The sequence below is a fragment of the Lissotriton helveticus genome, chromosome 7 (assembly GCF_964261635.1).
Source record: "Lissotriton helveticus chromosome 7, aLisHel1.1, whole genome shotgun sequence".
In the NCBI taxonomy this organism is placed as follows: Eukaryota; Metazoa; Chordata; class Amphibia; order Caudata; family Salamandridae; genus Lissotriton; species Lissotriton helveticus.
The window spans coordinates 376757446-376777499 of NC_136068.1; positions in this window are offsets into that span (position 1 = coordinate 376757446).

A 20054-nucleotide genomic window follows, 5' to 3' on the forward strand; every position below is an offset into this window, starting at 1 on the left:
TGATTAACTATCCTTCACTGATCCGGCAGTAGTCCCGTGATTTCTCTCCCCAGAATTAAGGATTGGCTGGCGGAAGGTGGGCGGCAGCTATGGAGCCGCCTCAAGCTGAAATCTGTTGCCCACAACCATCGAAACAGCGAGGTGCGGCGAGGCGGATTGAGGGCCGAGAAACACAGGGGTAAAGTGCCTGCAGTGGCAGAAGACGTAGGCTGACGTGTGGCAGATTCTGGTTTCCTGTGGCGCGCTCTGGTGCAGACGATCGCGCTGCGAGCCCGGGCGCAGAGACACGTCAGTGCGCTGGTGGCGGTAAGAGGTGGGATAAGGATCGGCAGCCACTCGGAGCCCCTAAAGCACTGCCGGGACTGACGGCGCGATACGATGGCTGGGCCCCGAATAAGGACACGACGAAAGTGAGACCCTGCCCACACTGACCACACAGGCGAGTGCAGTGAAGCTGAGTGAAGCGCTGGGAACCCTGGGGATGATATTTCACTGCTCAGAGTAGCAGCTTTGAGAGCACGGGAGAGGACGCCGCAGGCAGGGGGACTCAGGGCCCGCTCACAGGGGCCAGCCAAACGGTTGTGCAGTGCCAGTGGGCCTAGTCCTGCCCACACCCAGGAATCCGGCAGCAGGTACCTGAGAGGAAGAGGCAGAGCCAGGAGGTGGCGCGCAGAGCCTATACAGCAGGAATAGCGTGCTGGAGTCCTATTAGACCGCAATTAGGCCGTGCAGGTATGCGTCCCCCGTAGACACGCTGGGATGCTCGACTGGGAAGTAAAAACAACCTGGAGGTGGGGTGAGTAGCTGAGAATGAGTTGACTACTCCTGTGCCAGGGAGTGGCAGACACTCGTGGACACGCCCGCATGGCACCCCTACCAGCATAGCACTGAAAGTTGCAGAACTGTGGTTGATTGAAGACACAGAGATTGGCCGGGTCTGGTCACGCAGTGCACCTGCTGGAGGGTGGTACTGACTGCTGGGATAGGCACCCGTCATGGTACATCAGCTGGGAGTCGCAGTGGTGTGGGGCTACACATGTGTTCAGGCACCACCTACAAGTGCTCAGTAATAAGAACTTACAGTGACAGAGTTACCCCCGGCGTGGGGAGCTGCACTACTGCAGTAATGGGCAGGGGTGATAAGACCCAGTCCAAACTGTCATTTGAGCATAAACGCTAGAAATCCCACGATGGTGCCTCAGGTGAGGACACAAGACTGCAACCCCCGACAAGTGACGACCCGGACTCGTACATACGTAACATGCTCCGATCCATGGAGAAATCCCTGCAAAGTGGCATTGCAGCGCTGTGCACAAAAATGGATGCCCTCTCATATAGAATGGATAGAATGGCGGATCGTCTTGATAAACATGCGGAAAGACTGGACATGTCTGAAAGATGCCTCACGATGAAATAAGCGCACACCACCCTAGACGCCGATCACAAACAACTTGGGAGGATGATGCGCGTCCTGCAAGACAAGACGGAAGACCTGGAAAGGCGTTCGCGAAGATGCAACTTGCCAATTACGGGCTTGCCGGAAACCCCCACCATGGGAAATATGGAGCAATTTGTGGAGAAGCTGTTGGTGTCTGTGCTGGGAGAGGGAGTCTTTTCTGCAATGTTTGTAGTCGAGAGGGCGCACCGCTCTCTGGGACCCAAGCCGCCAGTGGGCGCCCCACGTAGGCCGATAATTGCGAAACTGCTTAACTACTGTGACAGGGATGTGGCGCTTCGTATAGCCAGAGAGAAGAAGATCTTGGGGTACGAGGGATCTGAGCTGTCGCTGTATCCAGACTTCACTGCCCGTGTCCAGGAGGCGCGTAGACACTTTGTTCCTCTGAAGAAGCAGCTCCGGGACCTGGGAGTTGACTACGCCATGCTGTATCCTGCGAATCTCAGAGTGAATAGACAAGGACGCGTGCATATCTTCACGGACCCCAATTCATTACAGCAGGCCATCAAACGCTGGGCGGCGGAACACCGTAGCAGCCCCGAGAGCAGGCTCTTGGATGAGGCGACTGGTGGACCACTGGATGAACAACACTGAGAACAAGTGCCTGTGGATACAAGATGAGTAGGATGGGAAGGGTGGAGGGGCGGGAGGGCAGTGGCACCGGGTGTTGGTTGGCTGCCCTTAAGTGGACGAGGATTGCATTGACTGTTTGGTGGGAGCTATGGGTCTCCGAGTTCGTGAAGCGAGAGACATTGCTGACTGGACTATACTGGAGACCCTATGGGACTGCAAGATGTGCAGGGACTTGGGGTTGGATGAGGCAGCATGATTTCTTGCATTATGATACAGGGGAGGGTACTTCCCAGTGGGAATAGAGTCTCGAGTCATTTTCATTTGGGAGTTGTTTGACGGGACATACTGCAACCTATGGCAGGCGACGCGTGTGTGGAAGGGCTGGGCTGAGACATCTCTGTTTGGCGATATAGCATGAACATGGAGCTACCTCCGCTTCAGAGTGCATGGCACAAAGGTTGCATCTTGAGGAGAGATTAGGAGGGGGGGCTTGGAGGTGCTGTTTGGATTCATGCGTGACCAAGTTGGGGGTGGTCTGCTGTGGGAGGGGGCAGGGACGGCAGGGGGTGAAGTTTTTGGTTATGGGATATGGGGAGGCGGGAGGCTCGCTAGGAGGGGATTGGTTTTGTTAATGTTTTCTGCACACTATGCATATGCACACAGTGCGCAAGAGCTTACAAATCAGTTACTGGAGATGTCGGTTATTGTGGCACCATGAGGCACACTTTACTCAAGCACACAGACGGCGGCACACTACTCAGGTACATTTCAGGATAATGACAATGGATAGCGGGAGTAGAGAACCGAAGCTGGTAGACTACCTGAGTGCCATGACTTGGAACGTTAGGGGACTTAATGATTTCTGAAAGGTACGTAAGGTGCTCAGCTTCCCACATAGTCACAATACTGACGTGGCACTATTACAAGAGACGCACCTCCCGCAAGCGAGTGCGATACTGAGATGAAAAGGACTACTAGGGAATGTTAACTCTGCAGGGTATACGACGCATGCCAGAGGGGTGCTGACCTGGGTTAACCCTAAATCTGATTACACACTGGAAATGCTGGAGTCGGACCCTAATGGACGATATATCATATCGAGATGTAGGGGCAGGGGACTTGACTTGCTTATAGTAAATGTATATGGACCTAACTATGACTGCCCTGACTTTTTTTCGCAGTTAGCTAACACGACACAAAGATTCCAAGGTACAACAGTTATGTGGGGCAGTGATTTTAACATGGTTAGGGACCCAGGCCTAGATAGGTCAGCGGGACCGCATAGGAAACCGACAGCGGCTGCAAGAGAGCTGAATAGTGTGATGACCTGCATGGACCTTGACGATGTATTGAGGGCACGTAACCAGAGGCAGGGGGGCTTCACTCACTATTCGGCTTACCACCATATTCCCACACGCATAGATTATTGGCTGGCCTCAACTACACTGTTAGAACATATCCGATTCTGTAAAGTCTTACCACGCACACTTTCGGACCATTCCCCGGTACTATTAAAATTGGCTACCCCCACGAAATCAATACCGCCATTTACCTGGCACTTACCGCCGTATTAACTGCTTGACCCTCTTTTCAAGGGGGAACTAGCGGAGGCAATTGAAGCATTTTTTTAGGTCAATATAGGCTCGGTAGATAGCTTTCAGACAGTCTGGGAGGCCTTTAAGGTATATATACGCAGAATTGCAATGTCCAAACATTCTGGGGTATTGAAGGCCATAAGGCAGAGACTGAAGGGCCTAGAATTGAGGCTAAGACAACTGGAGGATCAACAGGGGATGGACGGGGGATGGGGGTGGGAGGACGAAATAAAGATGCTGGTTGAAGAATATCATGAAGGGGCAGATAGTGAGATCAAGCATTTAGGTAAATATGCCACTGCCGCACCTATAGGGAGGGGGATAGGCCGGGTTCTATACTTGCCCAGACCCTGAAAGCAAAACGTGCGAAAACACTGATAACACAGGTGAGATCTGATGAAGGAGAAGTGCTTACGGAAGAGGCAGACATTGCAGAGAGATTTCGACAATTCTACGCAGATCTTTATACGTCGAGGTCAAGGGACATGGAAGATGAAATGCAGGACTACCTAGAACATATAGAACTACCCCACCTCTTGGATGTGCACAGAGAATTCTTAATGCTTCCCATAGAAAGAGATGAAATATTAGAAGCTCTGGGGGCATGAAGTCGAATAGTGCTCCAGGGGCGGATGGCCTCACGGCAAACTTCTATAAAACCTTTATAGACATTCTGCTACCTCACTTTGATGATCTATGCGTTGAGGGTACCATGCCGAGATCCATGAGGGAGGCGATATTGGTGGCGATCCCCAAACCAGGGAAATCTTCCGAAGACTGTACCTCGTACCGCCCACTGTCGCTTCTGAATGTGGACACTAAAATATTTGCAAAGATTCCGGCCAATCTCCTAGCTCCACTGTCCTCGATATTGGTGGCACCAGAACAGGCTGGATTCATTCCAAGCAGAAACCTCACATACAATATCCGCACAGTGCTTGGCACCATGCAGCATGTGAGACGAGATACCAAGGCGGTGGCAGTGTTTCTGGATATGGAGAAGGCCTTCAATTCGGTGAAGTGGGCGTTCATGTGTAGGGTATTGACAAGGATGGGACTGGGGTTGGTCTTTTTACAGCAAATTGGCACACTGTATCACAAACCCACGGCCCAAGTATGTATAGGTAATCTAGTCACAGATCGGTTCACCATCACTAGAGGCACGAGACAGGGCTGCCCACTGTCACCATTGCTGTATGCCCAGGTCGTGGAGCCCTTGACATGTGCCCTCAGGGAGTATCATGGGCACGAGGGCAATGGCTTCCCATCATACAGGATAGTAGCATCCACCTACCTAGATGATACGCTGCTGTATGTGCGAAATCCCAAACAAAATCTGACACAGTGCTTCGGGAAGTGGTACACTTTGGTGCGCTATCAGGACTAAAAGTAAACTAGGCCAAGTCCTTAGTTTTTCTGCTGACCTCGGCCACGGAAGAATTTGAAATGGAATACCCGTTACAAAGGACCACTGACTCAGACTGATATTTGTGGATTAGACAACATTCAGACTCGGAGACGGTGCTACGGGAGAATTATGGTACAGCCATGGATAGACTAGAGGACGACGTAGAGGCCTGGTGCAAGCTCCCTCTGTCCTTGATGAGAAGAATATCAATTATGAAGACAGTAGTTCTACTAAGAATGCTGTTCCTATTTATAAATATACCAATAGTGCTGTCACAAGCCTTTTTCCAAAGACTTACCCAATTAATGTTAAAGCTGGCGTGAGCGGGTAAGCAGGTGAGGGTAAAATGGTGGGTCCTTACGGAGCGCCGGATTTTGAGCTCTATTACAGAGCGGCACAGTACGCACATTTACATACTTGGATCCATGGTGAGGCAGATGTACCATTCTTGTGTTTGGAAACGTTATTTGCTGCCCCATGCCCACCACCGGCAACAATATTTGAAGCGCCAGATGGTAGAACTGGCTTCCTCGACTTCAATGAACGCTACTAGACATGCATGGCATTGCTTACTACAGCAACAGGCAGGAGCATTACTATACACGCCGATTGTGCCTATAGAGTGGGCTCGCTGGTTGACTCTGTGCAGGGACAGGGGAGTCATCAGAGCTCTACACGCATTGAACGTTAAGGTTGCGGGGGATCTCTTTCAAGACGGGTTAGCAAAAGCCTGGGAACAAGTGGATGGGGGCGGGGGCAGGCACACAGTTGCATCGCTTTCAATTTTACCGGGTGCGGCGGGCGATGCTGGAACTCTTTGGGGAGGATTTGCAGGAGCCCCAGGAAGTCCCAGAATTAATATATGTCATTAAATCCAACTCCCCCGTAAGATAGTCACCAATATCTACAGAATAGCTATGACGCATAGAGCAAACAGATACACGACAGCCAGGCTGGCCTGGCAAAGGGATTTACAGACAACAATAGATGACACGATGTGGCAGTACTGCTGTTCGAATACAAGGCGTATCTCACTTCATGGAAGGTCCAGGCTTATACATTTTAAATTTATTAATAGAGTCTATTACACACCAGAACGGCTATGTAGGTATGGGCTACGGGAGGAGGCAACTTGTGAGTGATGCCATGCACAGACTGTGGATTCAGACATCTAGCTTGGACCTGCCCGGGTATATTTGCATTTTGGGAAGAAATCTTCAGGGAATTGGGGAGGATAGTGGAGGTGGACCTGGCCCCGGATCCCACAATAGCCTTACTAGGGTACTCAAAAAAACTGCCCAAGGCGATACGCAGGCTTGTGGATATCGGACTTCTACTAGCAAAAAGGGTAGTGGCGCTTTGCTGGATGAAGGCCCCGGTACCAACAGTTAAAAGATGGTCACATGATATGCTATACTGCTGTACGCAGACAGAGAATTATAGTGAGTTGCATCCCCCCCGCAGCAGACTTTTTGGGGACTGTACAAGATAGCGACGCCGGGGAGACGAGCGAGATTACAGAGGCACATACAAGGGAGACAGGCGTAGGTGCTAGTGAGATGGCAGAGGGTTAAGACGACGGATTTTGGGGTATGACACCTGACATTAGGAAATGGGAGGATCAGCCCGAGAAAGTACATACGAAAGTAGAGGGACAGCGCCTTGACGGTGGAGAGCAGGGGAATGCTGACGGTATATGGGGTGATACACTGAGTTTGCACCCCTAGCAGTTCAGCGGAGTCCTAATATTAGAGGGAACTGCCCCAAGGGCTAGATAAAATAAAACAATAATCATGTTCGCTCGGTTCGGATAGGGTAGAAAATGGTGGAAGTCGCTGCCTGCCCAAGATGGGTTGTTGGCTTAAAAGCTGTGTAACCAAAAGATACATGGGACTTTTTCTTTATTCTATTTTCTTTTTGCATAAGGGACTGCGAAAATGTGCCGCATGGCAGTTGTGTGCAGATGTGTTAAGTAATAAAACTATATAAATACAAGTTTTTAAAAAATAAATAAATAAAAGGGAGTGTTCAAAGAAGGCATTAAAATCCCCGGCCACTAAAACTTTAGAGTTACTTTGGTATATTTCTACTAAATAATCTAGCAGTGATAGGACCAAGGACTCATTGCAATGGGATTCTGACCTGGCATAAACATTAGGCACAGTCACGATTAAACTTGTAGGAAAGGTGAGCTGGATACCCACTATATCAGGTGAATTAATTGATAGATGTTTATATTTACATTCTGAGGTGTTCCTCACAAGAATTACCTGACCCCCGCTAGCTCTGCCTGATTTCTTGGGCATAATAGCGTCAGAACTATAAGTTGAATAACCATTTATGAATACCCTGTCCACAGCCCATGTCCTCGAAGATACAGATATTGTTACTACCTATGAAAGCATGCCAGCCTAGCTCTAAAAGTTTTGAGTGAATCTCTCCAGGTTCCATGAAATTAGGGACAATCCTTTATTTACTCCATTGTTTAGTGTAGTCAAACCTCTAGGGATTTCCGTCTCATGGGATGACATATTGTCAGCAGTAGAGTAGCAATTTCGAACTGATGGATCAGGGATTGCCATTATGGGTTAAACCTTGGATGCAACAAAATCGCAGTTAGGCGATACATCAGTGTTGGTAGTAATTTGCCTAATGGAAGAAGATGCCTCAATAATGTAATTGTTTCCTGAGGGCCTATCAATGATGCCACTGCTAATGACCGTAGAATTTAATGATAATGGCAAATGAACACCCGTTTTTTCCCTTTAAATGCATGCACTGTGGTTCAAATGAATTTCGTCCCTTGAACCACTAGTATATGGCTGGATCAGTGTGGCTTTGTTCAGCCCTACATGACATACATTACTGCGATTTGCACATGATGAGGCAAGAATAGAAGGGGAGGGATTCATGAGGTTCCTGAATCAATCTACCTCTGGCATTGGTGACAGCGACCCTTTCCTGTACCTAGAGTAACTAGGTAAATCAGTAAATCAATTCCTGGTCTACAGTACTTGAACCGGATGCATGAGTTATTTAGAGGATTTGTCCTAATGTCTAGGGCCACCAAGTCATCGATCAGCCTCACATCCTTTAAGGTTAGTTTGATCACATCATGTATTACATTCTTTGGGGAGCTTCTATGGGCACTGAGAATATTTATTCAAATAATCTAGTGGCAGCCCCTATCCAGTGATCCAGTGAATGGCTTTGTTTCGGAGAGAATCTTCAGTTTCAGACTTATATGAGGCTGCAGCTGTGGTACCTTTATCAGTGCGACTTTGTTCTTTGGCATATTAGGCCCACCAACAAGGCAAAAAGCGGGTCTGTAGCTCCACCCTCTCTCAATTGTGCCACACAGGGCACAATTGGCTGTACCTGGCAAGGATTAGTCGAATTATTATTAACCATCATGACTGAGGGTTGATTCTGGGATTTTACTGGGAATGAGTCTGATGTCTTAAAGGCCCGGAGCCCTTGCGCACTGTCCCTTGTAGGCAGGAAGCAGCAGGTAAGGGTATTGGCTGCTGTACTTTTAAATCGGTGGAAGTTAGCTGCTGGACAGTCTGGGTAATAGGCATGTCAGTATCTCTGACACATTTCAGCTTGGTTATTGTAAAGACTAATTTGGAAATTATGTTTTTTAATTCTCCCACCTTGGCTTTTAGTTAGTTAATTAGAGTGATGCAATCCAAGCTTGGATGAGTAATGGGCCTTAATGGTATAGCATCAAGGGCAGATTTAACAGGGAAACTGGGGATGATTTATTCATCAGCTAGGTCAGATAATGGTGAAAACCGATTGCTACAATGGATAATGTCAGCTGGGATAGACTAGCAAGATGGAACAGGTGCAGTCAGACTAGAAGGCCCGCTCTGTGTAACCATGGCAATCACAGGTTGATTCACCGTCCTTTCGAACATGCTAGGTATTCGGGGTTGTGAGCTAGTAGTGCCGAGAAGAGAAGGATCCAGAACAGGCGAGGCATCCCGCGACGCAGAAGCATCAAACAGGAAGGGGCCCCCAGGAGACCCTGTCCCCTTTGGGAATGCATAGGAAAATATCTTTTAAGGGCAGGCAGTGGTCCCAGGGACCACTGCCAGCCCTTTAAAAATTAAACGAAAACGTTTCATTTTTTATTTTTTTTATGTATCCCGTTTTCCTTTAAGGAAAACAGGCTGCATTTTTTTAAAACTGCTTTATTTATAAGCAGTACCAGACATGGATATGGATATAGGAGCAATCATGGGGAATGCGATAACTGTGACCAAATGGTTTCTGAATATGTTGCCTAAATGCATGAGCTTATGCTAATGTAGAACTAAAGTTTAAGAGGCTTGAGGCAGGTAAAATCAAAAGACTTGGCAACTGTTTTGCGATCAAAGTTCATGATCAGTTATGTTTACAAAGGTCCAATTACACTATTGTATTTGCCATAATAATATCATCCAGGGCAGGGGTAAGAGAATTGTCAACATAGGCAGGGAAGCAGATGGACCCTGTGCTTCCAGTGCAAACACGATCGACACAGAGGAAGCCAGTGACATGGAGGGTAAGGGGAGTGAAATGGAAGCCACCAGTGACTCAACCGCTTCTTCGAAGACCTCCTCAAATGAGCATTCCCTAGTGGTGGCGGACCCTACTTCTCCTGTCCCATCCTTGTCCGCCACCCAGAGTACCATCTCCACCTTCCCTCTTCCTCCCTACCAGTTGGCCACACCCACCCCCCTAAAAGGGATGGCATCTCATTCACTCTAGACACCTCACCCCCTACCCCTGTCCCGCTGGCTGCCCTGAATGAGGAGGCCATTCAGGAACATCTCTGTAGGCCAGACTGCACTACTGAATGCCATCTAGGGGCTTGGCTGTGAATTGCAATAAATGATAGCCTAACGGGAAGGCATTCACGGGGTCAGGGGTAACTCCTTTGTCCCCCTGCCCCTCCACCTGGGCCTCTGTACCCTCTGCTGTGGTGTTGTATCCCCAGTAAATAAAACTGGCAGGGCACCTGTAGCAGCCGCCCCAACCAGTTCACCTGACACTGTGGAGCTCCCACAAGTCGATGGTCTCTTGGTACATACCAGGTCCCACAGCTTGGAAATAGGGCACCCTGGGTCTCCATGCACCAAAACCTCCTCTCTTACGCTTAGAAGGGACATGAGACCCCTTTCCCCGACACTACACTGGGACCTGTCTGGGTCACTAAGTAGCTCACCCTCATTCTGATGGAGGGGAACCTGAGCCAGTCTCCTTAGGATAGCTCCCCAATGGCTTCTCAGACACTCTGATACTGAGGTTCTGTGATTTTCGACTTTGTTTCGTAGTCAGACGCCATTTTGTGATAGCCGCCATTTTGTGTTGCCCTCACTCAGGCAGCACGGCGAACTTGCAGCCTGATTCATCAAGCTCAATAGCGCTCGCAAAGGGCCAGATTCTCAGAATCTGGCCCTTTGCGAGCGCAATTTTTGCATTTGGGATTCATCATCCCAAACGCAAAAATCGGTAATTACGAATTCGCTAAATTGCGAGGAATTACATTTAAGGAATCTCTATTTGAGATTCCTTAAATGCAATTCATCATCAATTTTTAAATTGCGAAATCGCAATTTCGGGCCGATATTTACCGCGAGGCTAGACCTCGTGGTAAATAGCGAAAACTTCGAAAAATGCTGTTAAATGCATTTTTCTAAGTTGCATGTTGCACACACACATGTCCTTTGGACATGTGTGTGCGCAACAACAATGTAAATTACATTTCAGGGGTGCTACAGGGTGTCCTTTGGACACCCCTAGCACCCTTGAAATCGCATCCTTATTTGCGATTAGCAAATTGCTAATCGCAAATAAGGAATAACTCCCCATTCATTCCTATGGGCCTGTAGGCCCATAGGAATGCATGGGGAGTTATTCCTTATTTGCGATTAGCAATTTGCTAATCGCAAATAAGTAATATGTAGGAATCGCAATTTATTTAGCGATTCCTACATGAATCCCGTTTTGCAAGTCCTTAATAGCGATTCCTTATGAATCGCTATTAGGGGCTCGCAAAACGGGAGATTGATGAATCAGGCTGATAGTGTTTTTGCTTTCCCAGCTGCTATGCGTCTTTTCTGTTAAACAGTAACCCTTTGTCCTTGTTTGTGAAACCGATGTCAGGGTCTGGCCGAGTTAGTTAATCCATGTCTAGACTGATTGATCCTTGTCTTAGTTGACTGTTTGGGTCCCACCATTCTTCCTTTACTTTATCTTATTTGACTGGCCTTCACTATTCTCTCCTTGTATTCTCCTAATACACAACTATCCTTTGAGGCTGGCAAATACGTCCTGCCACCTGCAAATTGGATTACATGCACTAGCATTGATTAACTTGAGGGGAGGGGAGAACACGGGGTCTGAAAGAAGGGTGTATTCAAGATACTTGATAGCTTGTTTTCAAACTTTTCCTATTTGTCAGTTTTGTATGTTTTGGGAGTAGACGTTGTAAATATGTATACTATAAAAGATTGTGCGCCACGGAATGAAGTGGCAGTCTCCTAAGAATCTACCTTCTGTACTTCTTGGATAACTGTGCTTAGCTGCAGCTAATAAACCTGATTTTCTACGCCTAACAGAGTGTCTCGTGTCTCTGTCTGACAAGGCAGGTGAACCCGGAGATTACAGGCGCACCCTGCGCCGCTTGGCCCATAAGGCCCGGTTCTCCAACTGGCGCCCAACGCGGGGTGACTTCAGTGGTAGCGGTTCAGCCCGAAGGTCGTGAGGAGCCTCGCAAGAAAATTCTGGAGGATTCACGAACCACGTCAAGCGACCCCTGTATGTCGAAAGTGGACCGAAAGTCTTTTGCAGCGCGGCTACTCCTTTCCAACGGCTGCAGACGGCTGCTGCCCTGACTGTCGCCCTGCCTTGGCCCTCTGGTGATGATTGGTATCGCGAGACGTTAGACGGACACCTGTTGGCGTGAGAAAATATTTAGTTAAGTATTCGTGGGTAGCGCCCACTCTTTTGTTTTGTTTTTTGTGATTCGACTCATGCATTAGTCGAAGCCAAGGGGTAAGTACGTTGTTTAAGAGAAAAACCGGCCGGCAATGTTTGACTCTTTCCGCCTATGGCGTAAGAAAGCCAAACAGAAAGAAATTAAACAGGCGAAGAAAGATAGGAAAGTGCAGGATATGACGATTTTACAGGCTGCCCAACAGTTTAAGAATAATGAGACTGATCAAATGATTGAAATCTCAGAAAGACAGCATCATATGGCAATAGATAGATGTTATCCTGTGTTACCTCCTTCCACAAAGAGTAAAGATCTTGACGAAGATCCTTTAATGTCTCATTTGTTGAGATTACCTCCACCTTATGTATTAGGTGCTAATGCACCCCCATTACAACCTGTTGTTCAGCAACCTGTTGTTCAACCAGTTGTTCTGGATCTTCCACAGTTGCCTCTTCCAGTAATTCAACCTCCACCTCCTTTGCCACCGACTTCTGTACCTCATTCTCCTTTACCGTCAGTTTCTTTTACCACTGACAGTTCTTCTCCTGCTGTGCTTAACATGTTGTCTCCGGTCTTACTGTCAGATTCTTCTACGGCTCGTCAACAATTAGTTGATACTGTTTCCGGTCTTTTGTCACCTTTCTTCGGGTCTCTTAATTTGACTCCTGTTTCGTCCCGAAGACAATCCCGTAGTCAAATTCCGGATACTGACGAGCAAATTAGGTTAGACTCTCTCGCTCACAATTGGATCATGAGTGGTCCACAGTATAATGTGCGCAATATCCTGGATACTTTTCTTGAGTGGAATGCGCCTACGCAGAGATATGTTTTTAATGCTATGTGTAATACTCTTGTTAAAGGATGGGGTGATATGGATTTGGATATACCTCCTCAGGGTTTGTTTGATATACAGGCTAAATTTGATAAAGGACTTATTGTGGGTTCCGATGTCCAGGATGCTGTTCGAACACTTATCACTTGTAGGTCTTCCTTTTTCTCTCAAGCTTCTCTTGAACCTGATCCTTCAGTAAGACAAAAAGTGAAACATTACCCTATGAGAGAAGTTCCTCCAATATGGAGAGATGCGGTACCAGCTCAGGGTGTTAATCTGGCTGTCCCTGCTCATTTCCAGCGTATATGGGTACATGTCCCTTGGAAAAGATCTGAAGTTCTGGTGCTTAAACAGTCTTTACCGGACCCTCGTAAGAATCCTGCTGGATATTACAAGGAATTGTCCCAGACTGTTGATGCGTGTATTATGAATTTAGCAGATATTGATTTGCTGAAGGGAAATGTAGTCCCTCAAGCATTGTGGGCTCGGATTCGTAGGGAAGACCACGACCAAGCTTTAGCTGGTAATTGGGCTCTTTTAACTGCCGCAGATGCAGCACTAGTAGGTGGTGCTAAACCCGATGATTTGATTACAGGGTTGCCTGGTAGAATAATAGCTCTAATGAAAACGATGATGCCCGCCCTACGAGTTGATTGGGATAAGTTGGCTGCGTGTAAATAGAAGAAAGATGAGAGTGTCTCCGATTTCTTTACTCGATTCGAGGAGACGTTCATCGACCACAGTGGTCAAGATATGAGTACTGAGGGTGGACAGCGATTATTTGTGGATAAATTTGTATTTAATTTACTTCCCGAATTATCGCATAAATTGAAAGATTCCGAGAGTTTGTGGGCTGTTTCTTCGTCTGCCCAGATATTAGCCACTGCTCAGTACTACGAGAATAGGGATAAGGAAGAAAAGGATAAAGTAGAGAAAAAGACTAAAGAGTTAAAAACGAAGGTTCTTTTGCAACAAGCTTATCCCCCTCGTTCTGCTCAGCGTCAATTGCAGCAGCCTCCACAGTTTCAGAGATTGTTACAGAAACCTGCACCTTTTGTTCCGCGACCTTTGTTGGGTCCTAATCAATGTGCCTATTGTAAAGAGGAAGGTCATTTTAAGAATAGTTGTTTGGTTTAATTGCAGCGTAACGGTGGACTATCAGGGCCACAAGGCCGTGGTGGTTTTCAGTCAACACCTAGGGGTAGAGGGCGAGGTGCGTTGTCTCAAGGACAGCGTTCTTTTCCCCCTCAGAATACTATGAATTATTTTGATCAGCAGAATTCTCAGTCTGCACAATATTACAATGACGATTATTGTATTGAGAGCAAAAATACTGATTTTCATACTAGCTAGGACAGCCGTAGATAAAGCAAGGGAGTGGTATCAGTTCCAGTGGATCAGGATGGGCCTTATGTTAACGTTGTTGCATTGGGTGTTTCAGAGCCATTTCTTTTGGATACTGGTGCGATGAGAAGTTCCATTATTCACTCCAAACTCCCTGGGCACCTTTGTCTGGCTTAACAAATGTTTCTGTAGCATTCTCTGGCGCCCCAGTTAGCAACCCAGTTTCATGTCCTTTGCCCCTCTCTATTGGTCCTTATGATTTAGAAGCCCTGCTCCTTTTAACGACTGGTTGCGATGAGAATTTGTTGGGTTTGGATTTATTGAAACGTCTACATGCAACGTTGTATTGTTCCCCCTCTGGTGTACATCTTACTTTGGGTGATAAATTGGTTTCCCCTATGTATGTGTCTAAGGATCAACTACCACTTGAATTGCGTTCACTTCCTGCTACGCTGTGGGCCACGGGTCCGAATGATGTTGGTTTGCTCAAGATTCCAGCTTACATGATTACTATCAAACCTGATGTTCAATTGCCACGTATTCCTCAGTATAAGATTTCTAACGATGGCGAAAGAGCTCTGTTGGCTATTGTGTATGATTTAGTTCAGAAGGGTGTTGTTGAAGAAACGTGAGGAAATGTTTGCAACAGTCCTGTTTTGCCTGTTCTTAAACGTACTGATCCTTCTAAGCCTCCTGTATATCGTTTTGTGATTGATCTTCGAGAGGTCAACAAAATTGTTGTCCCTCGGTTTCCTGTTGTCCCGGATATTACTGCTTTGCTCACAATGATACCTGCTTCGGCTGTTTGGTTCTCAGTTATTGATCTCAAGAATGCTTTCTTTAGCATTCCTATTGCTGAGGAAAGTAGGGATCTCTTTGGTTTCTCTCTCGGAGGCCGAAGTTTTAGATTTCAACGCGCACCTCAAGGCTATTGTGAGAGTCCCTCCATTTATAGCCAAGCTTTGAAGTCCCAGCTGGATGCTTTCTCTTTGCCTCCAGGTGCTACTCTTAATCAGTATGTGGATGACTTGTTAGTGGCTGCTGATTCAGAGGATGTTTGTAAAAATGCGACTTTCGCTTTTGCGTCATTTGTCTGATTTACATCATAAGGTGTCACCTTCTAAGTTACAATATTGCAGCCAAGAGGTTACCTATTTAGGTCATCTCTTGTCGAAGGAGGGAAGGCGATTGACCCCAGAACGTATTCATGCAATTTCACGAATGTCTGTACCATCCGCACAAAAGGAGGTGCGTGCCTTTTTGGGCATTACCTCTTATTGTAGACAGTGGATTCCCAATTTTTCTTTGTTGGCTAAACCTCTGTTGGCAATTACTCTGAAAGACACACCCCAACCTCTTCCTTGGACTGACGAATGTCAGAAGAGTTTTTATGATTTACGTACTGCTTTGTATTCTGCTCCTGTGTTGGGTACTCCAGATTATAGTAAGCCTTTCACACTCTACGTGCATGAACAAGAAGTTTGTGCATTGTCAGTTTTAACACAACAATTTGGAGACAAACAAAGCCATGTGCCTATTTTTCGGCTACATTGGATCCAGTAGCCAAGGCATTGCCTAGTTGTCTCAGAGCAACAGCAGCAGCGGCGATTTCTATTTGTCAATCTGCTGGATTGGTATTGGATCACACTCTTGTTGTTATGGTACCACATGCAGTGGATACTCTCTTGAACAGAACGAAAAAGCAACATCTTACGAGTGCTCGCTTGTCTGGGTATGAGTTGACGCTTTTACCTAGTCACATACATATCAAGCGATGTAATGTTTTAAATCCAGCAACATTGTTACCTATTCCAGAAGAGAAAGATACACAAGAACAGCATGATTGTTTTCTTCGTACAGAGGAGGAAACGAAGGGCAGAATAGATTTAAAAGATACACCACTCGTGGATCCGGATGGGATCCTGTGGGTAGATGGGTCATGTTTTAAGTTTCCTAATGGTGATACGACTGCAGCCTATGCTGTTACCACTTTGCATACAGTAGTAGAAACTGCATGTATTACACATAATCCAGCACAAGCAGCTGAGTTGATTGCACTGACAAGAGCGTGTGTGTTGGCAAAAGGAAAGAGAGTGACTGTTTACACCGATAGCCAATACGCCTTTGGCGTGGCTCATAGCTTCGGTCGTTTGTGGAAGGAAAGAGGATTCTTTACTTCCCATGGGACTAAAATACAGCATGGTCAGTTGGGTACTGACCTTCTCGAATCACTTGCCTTGCCTATCCAGGTAGCGATTGTGAAGTGCTGTGCACATAAAAGGATCACTGATGATGTGGGTCGTGGGAATGCTTTTGCAGACGAGGTAGCAAAAGAAACAGCTAAAGATGTTAAGAGTCGTATGTATGTTGCAGGTCCTGCAAGATGGGTCAGAGAAGTAGGTATGTGTGAGGACACAGTGGAAAGTGTCAAGATGATTCAAGAAGAAGCAACTGAGAAGGAATTAAGTAAGTGGAGAGAGAGTACGGGAATGTTGGACACGACAGGGTGTTGGACGGAATTGTCAGAACACCAACGTTGGTTGTTACCAGATGCCTATGTACTGCCTGTACTTACTATGGCGCATGGTCCAGCTCATATCAGTGCGAAAGGAATATGTAAGCTTCTGGCTCCAGTATGGCAGAATGAAGGTATTCTTAAATGTGCGGAGAATGTGGTAAAGCATTGTATTGTTTGTTTGATGCATAATTCAGGAAAGGGAACACCAACTCCGGCAGGTCATTTTGCTCCCCCTACGTATCCTTTTGAGGTCTTACAAATAGATTACATCCATATGGAACGTTCCAATAACCTCAAGTATGTTCTGGTGGTGGTCTGTGCCTTTTCCAGATGGATAGAGGCCTACCCCCTAAAGGATAATACTGCCTTGTCCACTGCTAAAGTCCTCTTGAAGGAATTCTTCCCGAGTTTTGGTTTGACGCACATTGTCTGGAGTGACAATGGAAGTGAATTTGTGGGTCAAAGTATGCAGAAGGTGTGTGCGGGTCTTGGTATTAGGCAGAAATTCCATGCAGCAAACCATCCTCAGTCAGCGGGTTTGGTAGAGTGCTATAATGGCACTCTCAAGCTCAAATTAGCGAAGATTCAGGCCAGCACGGGCCTTGCTTGGCCCGACGCCTTACCTTTGGCACTTCTCTCTACGAGAACAACTGTACATTCTCGTTTGGGACTTAGCCCTTATGAGGTCGTTTTTGGATGCCCAGCCAATGTTTGGGGAGTCCCTCGACCTAAAAAGTATTCTGATATTCCATACCCATTGTTGGTTGATTACTTGCATGACCTCACCACTAAATTACGTGTTATTGATCAACAGGTTCAAAACGCTTTACCGGAGGCTTCCTCAGATCCAGGTCATTCCATTCAACCTGGAGACTTCGTATGTGTAAAGAATTTCCAGAGGAAGAAGAATCTGGAACCTCGTTGGGGGCCGCCGCGACAAGTGCTTCTTGTTACCCGTACAGCAGTTAAAGTCGTTGGGAAGAAAAACTGGTTCCACGGCGTGCACTGTAAGAGGGTATCCGTGCCTTTACCTTATGACCAGTGGGTGACAGTGAGAGTGAAAAAGTACCCCGATTTGTACCTTTCAGTAGTGCACGCCTGGACTGGACAAGTTCTGAGAAAGAAGATGACGACGTGCTGCAAGAAGCTGTACCTCCACATTTGCGACTAGACATGACTAACCCAGAGACTTTGTTTCGAGACCAAACAATACCTGGCAAGACACGGTACAACCTAAGACCTAGGTTGCCGAAAGACAATTTAACTTTGTTTTCTTTTTCTTTGGTTACTCTTTTTGAAAGACATTTCCTTTTCACTATCCATCAAGTTGCAGGGTCACGGTATGAGTCTTAGGCTGTGACCTGAGTAGTGACCTAAGTCAGCAGGACTTGCAGTGTTATAGGACGGCTAATAATCACTACTAAGTGATCCAGGATGATTACCGTGAGCAACGCTTTTAGAGAATGGATAATAAAGTGGAAGGGAATGATAATAAACGTTGCAATGCAAATTAAGTATAAGAAATTATTGTTTAATAGATGTGGCGTAGCATTGTGTATTTTAGTATGTTTATGTATTGTATTAGCTTGTGTGGGATGGATTGTCCACACTATGCAGCAAGCACCTGCTCCAACTTCTGTTCCTTTGCCTTCTTCTACTAACTCTCCGCATAAGTTCTATACACTCCCAGACCATGAACAAATTAGGAGAACAGAATATTTCAACAATTCATTCATCCAGTTGTTACATCAGCATCAACTGGTAGTTAATACTACTGACTGTTGGGTTTGTGGGCTTATGCCCCATAACGCTGAGAAAGGGATGCCATATTTAGTTCTCCCGTTTTCATATGAAGGTTCCGCTTGGGCTTATTTGGCTATGTTTTCCAATGCATATCAGAATCAACTTCGATATCCTCCTGGTGATATATATACTGGTGGATCAGATTATAGTCATAGTCCTTTGATAAAGGGAATAGTGACTATGGCTAAAATTGCCGACATTAGTAAGATTCCCGTTGATGAGAAACGAGCATATGATGGTTGAAATGTGACTCGTTACATTACTAGCCTCACTGACAAGGCTAGACAAAGAAGATCCTTACCAATTTGGACTGTACCTCATAAAGGTAACTCATGTTTGCAGATAAATGGTCAGAATAATAAGAATAAACAGGAAAAGAGTGTTTGTTCCCATACATACGTCTATTCCCACTTGATTTCTTCTCCGTTAGTACCATCTCAAGGTAAATATTTTGTTTGTCATGATAGAGCCTATACATGGCTTCCCGCATATTTTTCAGGAACATGTTATATAGCTTTTCTTCTTCCCCCTACATACACTGCTCCTTCAGGACATCACAGAAAAAGATATGGTAGAGGGGTTATTGATTCTGGAGAAACAGCTGGACAAGAGGGAGGAGACTTTATTAAAGGGTTTTTTCCTTTTTGGGGCCCAATGGCCAATAGCAGAAACATTAGACAGCTAGTTCGTGTTTTTGAGGCTACGATAAATGTGACTTCCGGAGCCTTGAGTAATTTGACGGCTGAACTTCAGGCGGATCATCTTATGACTTTGCAAAACCGAATGGTTTTAGACATTGTCCTTGCAGATAGAGGAGGAGTTTGTAAATTGATTGGGTCTAGTTGCTGCATTTACATTCCTGATAATGACCCTACAGTATACCAAGCCATTTCTAAGTTAAACGTGATTTCCGAGTCTATTCATCAGGACACAGGAGATTGGTCTGTGATGGGATGGTTTTGGGGACTACTGTCCACATGGGGATGGAAAGTGTTAACGTTCCTTGGAATGATTTTAGCCATCATTTTCTCTTGCTGTCTTTGTTTGCAGTGTGGTCCCGCCATCTGTGGTCTTTGTGCCACCTTGTGTGTCCCAAAGCCGGTGTCACAGAAAACAGAGAACATTAAAATGATGTTGCAGCAACAGCTCAATGACCTCATGACCATTGACATTGATTCAGATTAACTTGAGTCCTTTGTGTTTTGCCTGAGTAATGGCAAAAGGAGGGTCTGAGGTTCTGTGATTTTCGACTTCGCTTCGTAGTCAGCCGCCATTTTGTGACAGCCGCCATTTTGTGTTGCCCTCACTCAGGCAGCACGGCGAACATAGTGTTTTTGTTTTCCAGCTGCTATGCGTCTTTTCTGTTAAACAGTAACCCTTTGTCCTTGTTTGTGAAACCGATGTCAGGGTCTGGCCGAGTTAGTTAATCCATGTCTAGACTGATTGATCCTTGTCTTAGTTGACTGTTTGAGTCCCACCATTCTTCCTTTACTTTATCTTATTTGACTGGCCTTCACTATTCTCTCCTTGTATTCTC